Source organism: Odocoileus virginianus, chromosome 21, assembly GCF_023699985.2.
Source record: "Odocoileus virginianus isolate 20LAN1187 ecotype Illinois chromosome 21, Ovbor_1.2, whole genome shotgun sequence".
Taxonomy (NCBI): Eukaryota; Metazoa; Chordata; class Mammalia; order Artiodactyla; family Cervidae; genus Odocoileus; species Odocoileus virginianus.
In genome coordinates this window covers 7090484-7101079 of record NC_069694.1, presented here as the reverse complement: position 1 = coordinate 7101079, position 10596 = coordinate 7090484, and the positions used below count along the sequence as shown (strand labels likewise).

At 40.2% G+C, this 10596-nt stretch overlaps 1 long non-coding RNA gene across 1 annotated transcript; it reads left to right on the top strand.

Moving 5' to 3' along the window:
- Positions 1-1562: 1562 nt before the first annotated feature.
- On the top strand, positions 1563-9196 carry LOC139030257 (uncharacterized). Its single transcript, XR_011482564.1, has 2 exons — positions 1563-1761; positions 7809-9196. It is a non-coding gene; the product is annotated as an uncharacterized lncRNA (long non-coding RNA).
- The last annotated feature ends 1400 nt before the right edge of the window (positions 9197-10596 follow it).

The following is a 10596-nucleotide window of genomic DNA, read 5'->3' as shown; positions in this document are numbered from 1 at the left end:
GTGGTAACATTTTCCTTTCACCTAATGGCCTGGGGCACATCTCATGCTTTTATTTATGGCTTTAGAGTTAAGCAAGTCTGCTTAATTCACCTTCCAAAAGCTTGAGTGATCATTAACTTAGAGTGGTCTCCCAAATTTTCCGAAGTTTCCCTCCTCATCTGCTGTTCCCTGCTGGGACGCCTACAACTACCTGTATAACTCTCCTATTCTATCCCTATCAGTAGCACACACAGCAACCCTCCTTCCCTTCTCTGTTCTATAACGTAAGCTGCTCTCAAGGCAGGTTCTATAAGGAACTGTTGCAATGAATTTATTAATTTAAATTCCATGAAGCGATAAGTCACAGTTTATTTAACTATTCCCCACTTGTTGGACATTTAGATTGCTTTCAATGTTTGATTTTATAATTAATTACTGTAAAGCATATCTTTATGCCTAAAATTTAGGCATATGTTTAGGAAAATATGAGATTCCTCCTTAATTTTCCAGTTTTCAATACAACTAGCATATTAATGTTTTACACATTTATGCTGTTTACTTCTTAGCCTGAGTATAGAATGATGACATTAACCTCCCCCACCCCACGTTTCCCCCTCCCCCCAGCTTAGTTTTCTTTGAACTTCTAGCTAGGTTTGAAGAATTTCCTTCCACTTCCTTCCTCTGTAAAGTGCCTGTGAATTCCATTTTTCACACTTTCATTGCCATTTCCTCTCCCTGTAGACCTCTCTCCTAGAGAGAAGTCTGGCCTCAGACTTGGATCTGTACTGATTTCTTTCTAGACCTATCACACAGCAGTCATCCTTGGACAACCCAGAGTCCTGAATCTGATGGCCTACGCTTTCTTGGCTTACTCTTTTATTTGCTGGAGTGCATCCCCCAGTAGCATCTGGAGCAAGGGTAAAAAGAAGGTAAACATTTTGATACTATACATGTCTAAATATATCTAAGTTAAAAATTTCTTTTCTAATTCTGAATTTTGATGACCATTATCCATTGTCTTCTAGCATCCATTGTTGCTGAGAAATTTAATACTATTTAATTTCCATTTTTTTGTATGTGATCTTTCTTTGAAAGCGTCTAGAATCATTCTCTTGTTGCATTCTGAAATTTCAAGTTCATATGTATTTGAGTTACTATTTTTAAAATTATAATGAGCACTCAATGTGGTCTTTTTTTCCTTAAAAAATGAGATATAATTGACACATAACATTATATTAGTTATATTAAGTGTACAACATAATGATTCCATATCTGTATATTCAATATACTCTTAAACTGGAGACTTGGGCTCTATTTCTGGGAAATGTTCTTGTGCTATTTCCTTGATAATTTTGTTCCGTTCTCTTTTGGGAACTCTTGGTTAAATGTTGAACTTCCTGGCTAAACTTTTGAATTTTCTTATATTTTTTACTCCACCCTCATTTTAATTTGCAAAAGCACCTTTTGTTCTCTAATGTCTTTTCCCTCTCCCTGTCATTTCCCTTCCTTCTCTCCCTTCCCTTCCTTCCCGAGAGAATTTCAGTCTTATTTCAGGAGCACAAAATCTTCTCTCCCTGAGAATGCTAATTTGCTTTTTGAAATGTTTGGCTACCTCTGCATTATCTGTTCCCCTGAGTTTTTCTTTACCCACTCTGGGTTTATTTGCTTTGGGCTCTGTCTGTGTTGTTGGAAACTTGCCTCAAAGATCTGGTGATCCTTGGATGTTTGTTCAGATTTTCAAATGAATGGCTGCAAAGCTGATTGGAAGCTCTGTGTGAGTAGGTAGGTCTTGTCAGTTTGTGGGCTTACTTTTAGATGAAGGAGATAGCCAGCGAGCTTGTGGGTGTGGGTGTGGTCCCCCAAATGTCAGCGTGTGTAGGTACTTTCTCTGGAGCAATTTAGTTTATCAAGAAAGAGTGCCTCTAATCCTCCGGGAAGGATGAGCTTGGCTGTTGGCAGCTGTAGCACAGTGAGGTTAAGAGGACTGGGGAATCTCAGTTCAGAATGCAGACTTTCATTTTCATTAAATCCTCACCTCTGCCCTCTTTCCGCCTGTTGCTCCCCAGAAAGCCTCCCCCCCGCCCCCCGACCCAGAAAGTACTGCGGGCGCGGGGGAGGGGTGGTCCTGGTGGACGGAGTGAGGCTTGTATCGCTAACTGCTTTTTCAGTCTTTTCAGACACCACTCACTGCTTTCAATTCCCTATTCCTTCCGCTACCTTCCAGAGTACTGCAGGTTTCAATCTTTCCCGAGGTAGTCTTGCCTCTTGAGAGTATTCTGCAAAATTCTGCTGACCATTCCACCTGCTTTTTGTCTTCCTATATTGGGGTTTGGGGATACAAATATATCCTAGCTTTATTGAAGATGAGGTTTATATTTCTGGGGTTTTTTTGGCCCCAGTGCGTGGCTTGCAGGAAGTTAGTGCCCCCATCAAAGCTTGACACGGGGACCTCTGCAGTGAAAGCAGAGTCCCAGCCTCGGCACCGCCAGGCAATTCTCTGTAGCAGATTTTCAAAAGAAGAGGTTAGAAAGGTCAGTGATCAGCCATCTTAATCCTGGGAATTGTGGAGGTGACTTCCAAGAAGTTGCTTTGATCATGACTATCCAGATTTTCTTGAGAAACAAAAACCAAACAGGAAAACCAAAAAGAAATAGTTTTCTAAACTATTTTCTAAGTTAGCTCTGTCTTCAGGTAATCTTGGTTCAGCGGTAGGACCAAGCAGTGATAATGCCTGTCTATACTGGTGCCTGAAACAAAAGAGCAAATTAGTAAAATTGATCCTATCTTTACAGTATGATATTTTGGTTTTTTTTTTATGGGAGTTTTTGCACCAATTTTTATTTTTTGAGTATTATATTAAATAGTATTCATCTTGATTACTGAGTTTTCTGGGCACCACTTAAATTTTACCCCCTAAAGGAGTAACTTACTTGCTTCACCTTAAATCCTGACCCCGGAGGAACATCACATTCTTCATCAGCTACCCTTGCCTGTGTGTGTCTGACTCTTTGTGATTCCCACGGAGGACCATAGCCCAGCAGGCTCCTCTGTTGGTGGAATTTTTCCAGGCAAGAATACTGGAGTGGGTGGCCATTTCCTACTCCAGGGGCCCTTCCAGATCAGGGATCGAACCCATGTCTCTTTCATCTCCTGCCTTGGCAGGTGGATTCTGTACCATTAGAGCCACTTAGGAAGCCCCACCCTCACCCCCATCAGCCACTGCAAATAAACATACAATCCAAGTAAACGTGGCCTATTCTTGTGCCATCTTTCAGCTTCAGGACAAATTCCACAGTAACACTTCCAATCAGTTTGCCTTTGTAAGAACACTTCTTGTAGGTATTCCTGAGTCTGTTCATAGCAAGTGTTGGTCTCTTTCTAGGAAATACAGGATTGGGTCAAATTAAATTTCTCCCAGTATATTTGAGATGCTTGAGCTCTATTGACACATGTTGCAAAAAGGACACGCGTGGCACTGCCATAATAATGAGTTCCACAGCTTTTCTTACTGAGATGATGTCACACCAACAGAATCAGAAGCATTTCCTCTAACCTCTTGTGTTGATTTCTCTCCTAAAACCTTGAGATAAAGTAAGAGTCTGGTCTGAGTTTGCTGGGTCCTCTGGTCAAGGTCTTGATGCTTGAACAGAATTGATGCCTTTGAACTGTGGTGTTGGAGAAGACTCTTGAGAGTCCCTTGGGACTGCAAGGAGATCCAACCAGTCCATCCTAAAGGAAATCAGTCCTGAACATACAAGTCCCTTGGGACTGCAAGGAGATCCAACCAGTCCATCCTAAAGGAAATCAGTCCTGAACATACATTGGAAGGACTGATGCTGAAATTGAAACTTCAGTACTTTGGCCACCTGATGCGAAGAACTGACTCATTTGAAAATACCCCATTGCTGGGAAAGATGGAAGGCGGGAGGAGAAGGGGATGACAGAGGATGAGATGGTTGGATGGCCTCACCAACTCAATGGACATGAGTTTGAGTAAGCTCCGGGAGTTGGTGATGGACAGGGAAGCTTGGCGTGCTGCAGTCCATGGGATTGCAAAGAGTCGGACAGGACTGAGTGACCGAACTGAACTGAACTGAACTGGTCAAGGTCTTAGCAGGCTGAAATCAAGGTGTTGTGCGCTTGCTAAAGCAGGAGACCCAGGGGACACAGTTTGATCCCTGGGTTGGGAAGATACTGTGGAAGAGGGCATGGCAACCCACTCCAGTATTCTTGCCTGGAGACTCCCTTGGACAGAGGAGCCTGGTAGGCCACAGTCCATAGGGTCGCAAAGTGTCACACACACATACACCAAATATAATCTTTTTGCTTGTTTGTTTAACCAAAAGGCCACCGATTAGTAATCTAATCACAGGAATAATATTCTGTCATATTCACTGGGCCCACACTTAAGGGGAGGGGATTATATACAAGGCATACACATCAGAGGGCAGGAATCTTTGCAGTCATCTCCCCTTTGTTGAAAGTCAGCAAATATTTTTCAGGATTTGTGGTGTAAGATAACCTTAAGTGGGGAAAAAAAATTATGTGTTTTTTTTTTTTTTTGTAGCAAAGAACTCTTTTTTTACTTTTGGTGGGGAGTGTAGTTGATTTACAATATTATGTAAATTTTAGGTGTAAAACAGTGATTCACAATGCTTAAAGAATATGCTCTTATAGTTATTATAAAATATTGACTATATTCCCTGTGCTGTAGCAAATAATTTCTCACATACAAAAAATTTATTTTTTTTTCTCAACTCAAAACAATAACATATATTTATATTCTTCTAAGACTATTTCTTTTGTTCCCATAAGTCATAAATTTATATATTTTAGGTTTGGTTTAAAGTACCAACTATACAAGGAAAATCCACCTCCAGTGTTCCTTATATTATAGCTGCAATGTGCCCTGGAAATGATACAATTTCAATATGATAGAAATAATAGTAAAGTTTAAGTATGTGACTAGGAACTCTTAAAACTATTTCTTTATTGGAAATTTTAAAGAAGTAAAAATTTAATGCTACAGAAGGCAATATTGTAAAACAAAATGTATGACTTTCATAGCATATATGTTTTGTCACATTATATAAGAGAAACCTATAATATAATAATAATAGTAGTAGCCAGGTAACAAAATAATAGGTTGGAAAGAGTATTGGCTTTTTAATAAAAAGACATACTTTGAGATATCATTCACATTACCATAAAATTCAACCATTCCAAGTGTACAATGGTTTTAGTATAATCAAAGAATTGTTCAACCATCACCATAATCTAAGTTCAGAACATTTTTGTATTCTGGAAAAGAAATTCCTTATGCAGTAGCAGTCACTCACTATTCCACCTGAACCTAGAAAAAGTCTTATCAACCACTAATCTACATTCTATCTCTTATTCTAAACTTTACTTATAAATGAAATCATAACGTGGCCTTTTATGCCTGGCTTCTTTCATTTTGCATAATGTTTTCAAGGTTCATCTATGTTGGAGTGTGAATTAATATTTCATTTCTTTTTATGGGCAAATTTTGTGATTCCATTGTATGGCTGTACCACATTTTATCTGTCCATTCTTCAATTCTGGACGTTTGGTTGTTTCCACTTTTTGTCTGTTATAAATAATGTTGCTACCAATGTTCATGCACATGTTTTTGAGAGGACTGATTGTTTTCATTTCTCTAGGGTGCATTCCTGGTAGTGGAACATCTGGATCATGTAGCAACTCTGTTTAACTTTTTGAGGAACTGCTTGCCTGTTTTCCAAAGCAGCTGCCTATTGTACATCCTCAATGGTGATGCATGCTGGTTTCAATTTCTCTGAATCCTTGTCAACACTTATTATTGTCCATCTTTTTTATTATAGGCATTCCAGTGGGTGTGAAGGTTGTTGATTTTAAAGTTAATTGGAATAGTATATTCAAAATGCAAATATAAGCACTCTCTTTCCATGGTCCTAATTTTTTTTAGAATTCCAAAAGCATGATATAACATAGGGAGTCTTCCATGTGACTAGCCCTTCCTCCCATCTCCAGCCTCACGTTCTGCCATTTCCCTTCATTGCATTTTATACTCTGGTGATACTGAATTGCATGGAGTTTTCTACATGCACTTTGCTACTTCTAACCTCTGAAACTGTTTCTGCTTTTCTCTCTGCCTAGATTTCTGACCCCCGCCCCCCACTTTTTTTGCCTAATTTTTATTCATGCTTTAAGACTACCCAGGGCCTTCCCTGCTGGTCCGGTGGTGAAGAATCCTCCTTGCAATGCAAGGGACATTGGTTCCATCCCTGGTCTGGGAAGATCTCACATGCTGCGGAGCAACTAAGCCATGTGCCACAACTACTGAGCTCACACGCAGCAACTACAAAAGCCTTGAGCCTGGAGCTGTGGTTCACAGGAAGGGGAGTCACAGCGATGGGAAGCCAGCACGCCACAGCAAAGAGTGGTCCCCGCTTGCCACAACTAGAGAAGGCCTGAGTGCATCAATGTAGACCCCACACAGCCAATAAATAAATAAATCTTAAAAAAAAAAAAATCTCTACTGAGATATTCATTTCTCACGGAGCTCTTTTCTAAATTCCCAAGTGTTATTATCATTTCTTTTTCTACTAGGTATTAGCTTATGAGTACAACCCTATGAGGCAGGAGCTATATCCTAATTTTATGCATAAGGAAGCTGTCCCTTAGAGAGAGAGAGAGATTAGGAACTTGCCAAAAATTCACACCAGAAGGTAGTGGTGTGATTAAATGCCATTCCTCTGTACTGTCACAGCAGCTTCTGCACACATGGGTTCTTTATCTCATTGCATTTATATTATCTCCTTATATATCCTCATCCAATCACTCATTCATTTAACTATTCACTCCTCAAATATTTACTTATAGTTTACCACATATCACGCATTGTGGCAAGTGCTAGTGACATAATATTGACAAGAGAGACCCCATATGGGACCTCATTAAACTTATATCTGTCGGAGTGTATAAATGATTTAACTCATGGATGTACGCTATGGTAGCAAATAGCAGAGGGAACTAATCAGTCATTAAAAAGCCCATTAAAAATGATTTTGAAAGTGATAAAGCTGAGAATGACTGGATATTAATGAAGTAAACATCTCATGATGTTTGGCTTTGAGGTGATAGGTAGCATACCGTGTTGTATTAGTTATCTCTTAACAAGAGATATCTTAACAAGATACAAGTTAAATGTGTCCAGATAGAAGCCAAATTCTGTGAGCAAGTTTATGATCTTGAAGGAAAGTATGCCTCTATCTGATAAGCCATTTGAGATCATTAATGAACCTACATAAGAAGAACGTGAATGGGAACCAGATGAGGAAGATGAAATTTTGGAGGGGCTAACAGTAAGTCAAGATTGAAGATGAGAAAAAGGATAAAGAGAAAGAGGACCCCAAGGGAATTCCTGAATTTTGGTTGACTGTTTTTTAAGTGTTGATTTGCTCAGGGTATGTTTCAGGAAAATGATAAACCTACGCTGAAGCACTTCCAAGGTACTCAAGTGAAGTCCTTAGGTACAGGCCAGCCTATGTATTTTGTCTTCAGATTTCACTTTGAACCCAATGAATATTTCACAAGTGAAGTGTTGACTAAGACACATAATATGAGGTCAGAACCAGATGACTCGGATCCCTTTTCTTTTGATGGACCAGAAATTATGGGTTACACAAGATGCCACGTAGACTGGAAAAAAGGAAAGAATTGTCATTTTGAAAACTACGAAGAAGCAGAAAAAAGGGACTTGGGTCTGTTGGTACTGTGACCAAAACGGTTTCTAATTTTCTTTCTTTCGTTTGTCCCTCCTGAAGTTCCTGAGAGTGGAGCTCTGATGCTGCTGCTGAAGCTATTCTTCCTGCACACCCTAAAAGTCATCATTTTTTACATGAATATATAATCCCAAGATCAGTATTATACTTGACTGGAGAAGTTACTGAAGAAGACGATGATGATTATGATAAAACAGTAGAGACGAAGACGAGGAAAGGGGAGAAGAAGGAGATGAGGAAAATGATCCAGACTATGACTCAAAGAAGGATCAAAACCCAACAAAGGGCAAGCAGCTGTAGCAGGATGTACATGGCCCTAGGGATAACCTACACTGGTTTACCCTCTGCTTCCTTGGAAAGGAGGAATTCACATAATTTGAAAAGCCTATTTTCAAAAGCAACAGAACAGGACAGGGACCAACAAACTGGTTCCAAATCGGAAAAGGAGTCCGTCAAGGCTGTATATTGTCACCCTGCTATTTAACTTATATGCAGAGTACATCATGAGAAACGCTGGGCTGGAAGAAGCACAAGCTGGAATCAAGATTGCCGGGAGAAATATCAATAACCTCAGATATGCAGATGACACCACCCTTATGGCAGAGAGTGAGGAGGAACTAAAAAGCCTCTTGATGAAAGTGAAAGAGGAGAGTGAAAAAGTTGGCTTAAAGCTTAACATTCAGAAAACTAAGATCATGGCATCTGGTCCCATCACCTCATGGGAAATAGATGGGGAAACACTGGAAACAGTGTCAGACCTTATTTTTTTGGGCTCCAAAATCACTGTGGATGGTGACTGCAGCCATGAAATTAAAAGATGCTTACTCCTTGGAAGGCAAGTTATGACCAACCTAGACAGCATATTAAAAAGCAGAGACATTACTTTGCCAACAAAGGTCCATCTGGTCAAGGCTATGGTTTTTCCAGTGGTCATGTATGGATGTGAGAGTTGGACTGTGAAGAAAGCTGAGAGCTGAAGAATTGATGCTTTTGACCTGTGGTGTTGGAGAAGACTCTTGAGAGTCCCTGGACTGCAAGGAGATCCAACCAGTCCATCCTAAAGGAGATCAGTCCTGGGTGTTCATTGGAAGGACTGATGCTGAAGCTGAAACTCCAGTACTTTGGCCACCTCATGCGAAGAGTTGACTCATTGGAAAAGACCGTGATGCTGGGAGGGATTGGGGGCAGGAGGAGAAGGGGACGACAGAGGATGAGATGGCTAGATGGCATCATCGACTTGATGGGCATGAGTTTGGGTAAATTCCAGGAGTTGGTGATGGACAGGGAGGCCTGGCGTGCTGCGATTCATGGGGTCTCAGAGAGTCGGACACGACTGAGCGACTGAACTGAACTTGTTTGTTTGTTTTGGCTTGATTTTGTTTTTGCAGACTAAAATGAAATTATCAAATTAAAAAAATTATCTCACCGTTTCTGTGGTCAGGAATTTGGAAGTGACTTACTCGTGTAGTTGTGGCTCAGTGTCACTCATGAGGTTGCATCGAGATGTGGGCTGGGGTTGCAGTCATCTGCAGGCTCGCTGAAGTCTGACTGGAGGATCTGCTCCCCGAATGGCCCACTAACATGGGCAGAAGGTCTCGGTTCCCCATTATTATGCATGAGTCTCTCCAGGGGGGGCTGCTGGAGTATCTCTGAAATATGGCAACTTCCCCAAAAGAGAGCAAGGAGGCCACAGTGCCTAATGACCTAGTCTTAGAAGCCATGCAAAATCACTTCTACCACTTTCTACTCATTAATGAGTCACTGAGTCTACTCTATATTTAAGGGCAGGAGAAGTATAGCTTCAACTTTTTAACAGGATGAGTGTCAAAGATCTTGTAGACATATTTTAAAACTACCAAACTTATTCAGGGAGATGACAAAAAAATTCAGCATGGCTAGAATTAGTGTAAAAGAGGAGGGTAATGACTGATGAAAAGGCCTTGTGAGTGATGACATTAGAAAAATTAGCTGGAGCTAGATTCCTTATTGCCTATTAATCTAAGTGATTTAGATTTTATTTTAAGGGCAGTGGGAAGCCATTGAAAAGTTTTCCTTTTTCAAAACTTTATTGAAATATAATTCATTAACCATGCAAATCACTGTTTAAAGTTCAACAAATGGCTTTTAGTATATTCACATAATTGTACATTTCTTTCTACAATCAATTTTAGAATATTTCTATTACCCCAAAAAGAAAGGCTTAGTTGTTACTCCTTACTGCCTGTCCCTAGGCAACCACCAATCTACTTTTTATCTCTATATATTTACCTCTTCTGGCCTTTCATGCAAATGGAATCATCTAATATATGGTACTTTGTGACTGGTTTCTTTTACTTATCATGTTTTCAAGATTCATTTATGTTGCACCATGTATCAATACTTTTTTTTTAAGAAACATTTTATTTACTTTTTGACTACACAGTGTGGCTTGCAGGATCTCAATTCTGGACCCGGGATTGAACCTGGGCCATGGCAGTATTATAAAAAAGCACCAAATCCTTACCATTAGTGTGTGCATGCGTGCTAAGTTGCTTCAGTCGTGTCCAACTCTTTGGCACGCTGTGGACTGTAGCCTGCCAGTCTCCTCTGTCCGTGGATTCTCCAGGCAAGAATACCGGAGTGGGTTGCCATGTCCTCCTCCACATGATCTTCCCGACCCAAGGATTAAACTCACATCTCCTGCGTTGGCAGGTAGATTCTTTATCACTAGCTCCACTTGGGAAGCTCCCATTCCTTTTTATGGATGAATAATATTCCATTGCATAGATATACATTTTACCTATCAGCTGACAGACATTTGGCTTGTTTCTACTTTTTGGCTATTGTGAAT